At 45.7% G+C, this 3,584-nt stretch overlaps 1 pseudogene; it reads right to left on the bottom strand.

Moving 5' to 3' along the window:
- Nucleotides 1-901: 901 nt before the first annotated feature.
- LOC117035870 (60S acidic ribosomal protein P0-like) lies at nt 902-1,808 on the bottom strand (annotated as a pseudogene).
- Nucleotides 1,809-3,584: the final 1,776 nt, after the last annotated feature.

The raw sequence follows: 3,584 nt of genomic DNA, 5'->3' as shown, positions 1-3,584 counted from the left end.
AATCACAGCAGTGGGCATTGTTTGCTTGTTCCTGACCTTAACGGGAAGCGTGCTACTTGTTTGCCGTGCGAGATGCTTCTGAGTCTGGGCTTGAGTTACGAGATACGTATCTTAATTCACACGATGAATTTACATATTGTCCTATTTTGTTAAGAGCTTTTAATCAGGAGTCAAAGTTGCATTTTAATCAACTGCCTTCTTAGTATACATGGAGAGTTTTACATATATATATGTGTATATATATATATATATGACCATATATATATGTAAAACTATATATATATAGTTTCACACACACACACACACACACACACACACACACACACACAGAGGGTGCCAAAAAAATGTATACACATTTTAAGAAAGAAAAAAAACTGTATTAACAAAAAACAGAAGATGAACACAAGTCACGTTTGACGTCTGCAATGACAAGAGGTGCTCAAAGTGGTTCCCATCAGCGTCCAGACACTTCTGATCACGGCAAACTACCGCTTGAGCAGCATTGACCAAAGTGTTAACATCTCTTAAAATGTGTATACATTTTGCATACATATATACTGGGGGTGCCAAAAAAATGTATAAAAGTGGACACTTTGGTCAGTGTTGTTCAAGCAGTAGTTCGCCGTAATCAGAAGTGTCTGGCCGCTGATGGTAACCACTTTGAGCACCTCTTGCAATTGCAGAAGTCAAACGAGACTTGTATTCATCTTTTGTTACTGGTATATATTGAGTATTACAGCTTTAATACAGTTTTTGTTTCTTAAAATGTGTATGCATTTTTTTGGCACCCTCTGTATATACGTGTGTGTGTGTGTGTGTGTATATAATTTTTTTAAAGAGAAGTAAGCCTTTATTTCCTGTTCCACAAATAAAGCCGGTTGCACTGGCTGCATTTTGGTGATTAGTCAAAGAGACCAAATCCCATATCCTTGCCTGACTCCTCTGACTCTTCTTTTGCTTCAGCCTCGGCTGGGGCTGCAGTAGCAGCCGGAGCCGCACTGGTGGCGATGGCAGCCACAAACACAGATGGATGAGCCAAGAAGGCCTTGACCTTTTCAGTAAGTGGGGAAGTGTAATCAGTCTCGACAGACCCAGCCAGGACCCGCTTGTCCCTACGGATGATGGAATGGGATCCTGATGCCACTCTCGGTAACCAATCTGCAGACACGTGCTGACACCACTGCAGACACCCTCCAGGAAGTGGGAACGCAGAGTCGCCTCTGTGATGTCGGGCACTTCTGGGTTGTAGTGGCCGCCATTGTCAAACACCTGCTGGACGATCAGCCCAAGGAGAAGGGCGAGACGCGGGGCATGTTCAGCGCGGTGGCTTCGCTGGCTCCCACTGTGTCTCCAGTCTAAGTCAGCTGCACATCACTCAGGATTTCACTGGGGTCCCTGGAGGTGTTAGTGGTGACACCTAAAGCCCGGAGAAGGAGGCCTTCTCAGGCCCAGACCAGTGCTCTGGGCTGGCACAGTGACTTCACACGGGTCCGTGGGACATGGGTGGCAGCCTGCATGCAGCATGTTCCCAATCTCAGTGAGGTCCTTCTTGGTGAACACAAAGCCCACATTCCCCTGGATATGAGGCAACCGTGTCTCCAGAGCTGGGTCATTTTCCAGATGCCCTCAGATGGCATCATGGCGTTCTTCCCTGCCAGCACCACCGCCTCCCTGTGGAGGGACGTGCGGATCTGCTTGGAGCCCACCTTGTCTGCTCCCACAGTGAAGCGTTTTGGACAGTCATCCAGAAATCAGATGATCTTAAGGAAGTAGTTGGACTTCCAGGTCGCCCTGTCTTCCCCGGGTATCCAGGCGGTGCATCAGGCATTGCCACGCCGGGTTTAAAGGCGGTGTCAGTCTCATGAGGACACCTGGTGAGAGCTATGGTTTTCTTATTGATATTTTGATATTTATGAATTATGTTAATTAATTCCTTCCTAGGGAACCATCCTTGCATTACTCAAATAATTTTCCCTTGGTGGTGGCATATTATCCTTTTAAAATACATGTGTTCTACTTGCTAATCCTTTATTTAGGATTTTGCATTTATATTGCAGTAAAGATAGGACTATAGTATTTTTTTATCCTTCTTGGGATTTTCTTTTCCCCGTTACACTGGATGCATAGATGCATCTTAAATTCATTCTCCCCCTGTCTCCAATGTTTAGGAGTGGTTTAAATAGCACTGCAGTTATCTGCTTATTGAAATTGTGATAGATTTTACCCGCAAAGCTGTCTAGGTCCAGTACTTTAATGGATTGCGACTCTTTGACAACATCCTCCATTTCTTCTATGGTAATTGGACTGTTTAGATTTTCTACCTTTTATGGGTTAGTTTTCATCATTTATGTTTCCTAGAAAAGCGTTCATTTGTCCATGTGTTCAAATTTATTTTCAAAGCATCGAACTGAGTAATCCATTATAATTTTTTAAATTTCCTCTGTATGTGGTTATTTCCCCATTCTCATTTCTAATTTGTGCTTTTTTATTGATTACTTTAGCTAGTGGTTTATCTATTTTATTTCTTAAATTTTTTGCCCCACCCCATACGAATGTATTTCCATCAAAATCCACTCTCTGCTTTCCCTCCTCTCATTCATCTCTCTTGCCTTCTAAAGGCTGACCCCACCACCTCTGCTTTGAGCCTTGCTACCTCCCTTGCTACCTTCTCCAGAAACTCGCTCCATGCTATATCCTCCTGGTGTCCTGATTTTTCAATCCCTTTCTTTCATTTGCATCTTTCCTAACAGCTTATAAACATTCTTCAGTTTCTTCATCTTAAAGTCTCCTTGCCCAAGATTCCCCTCTAACAGATGACTCATATCTTTATTTTCTTTTTTCTCCCCAGTCTTCCGCCTCTCCTGCCCCAACTCCAGTTCAAGCTGTTGTTTCTCAGTCTAATTGTGTAGGACGCAGCTCCCTGGCCCATGCTGGTATTATGAGCCTTGCGCTCCCCGCTGGCTGAAGCAGTCGGTCGCCAGTCGTCGTTGGTCGGCTGCTCACAGCAGCTCACGGCAGCTCTCACCGGCTGCCGGCTGCTCACGCTGGCTGAGAGCTCACGGCAGCCCAGCTCCAGGGAGAGACTTTGTTCACAATCTTAGCTGTAGAGGGTGCAGCTCACTGGCCCATGTGGGAATCGAACCAGCGACCTCGACACTAGGAGCCCAGCGCTCCAACCACCTGAGCCACCGGGCCGGCCAACATATCTTTATTTTCGAAGGCTTCCTGGGGGTGTATTCTGGTGTCCATAGCATAGAATTACTCCTCAGTGACCACACTTGATTTTCATCTTCATGACACCACTTAAAGTGCTGTCGCTGGGGCCATCGATGATCTGCCTCAGAGCCAAGGCAATGGCCACTCGCCTGTATTTGCCTTTTGTGACTCCCAGTGACCTTGGCCAATGGTAAGCATCGTTTCCTTCCTGAAGCTCACTCTGCCCTCTGTTTCCCGGGCACCTTCTCCCTTGCGTTGGCTCTTATTTCTCTGTTTCTTCCAGTGTCCTTTGCTGACATGCCATGTCAATTCTATCCAAGGTTCTTGGGGACCTCATCCACAGACGTGGCTTAAATGACTGCATATAT

The sequence above is a fragment of the Rhinolophus ferrumequinum genome, chromosome 16, assembly GCF_004115265.2.
Source record: "Rhinolophus ferrumequinum isolate MPI-CBG mRhiFer1 chromosome 16, mRhiFer1_v1.p, whole genome shotgun sequence".
Lineage (NCBI taxonomy): Eukaryota > Metazoa > Chordata > Mammalia > Chiroptera > Rhinolophidae > Rhinolophus > Rhinolophus ferrumequinum.
Note: the sequence above shows the minus strand (reverse complement) of the source record. Positions and strands in the feature narration are given on the sequence as shown.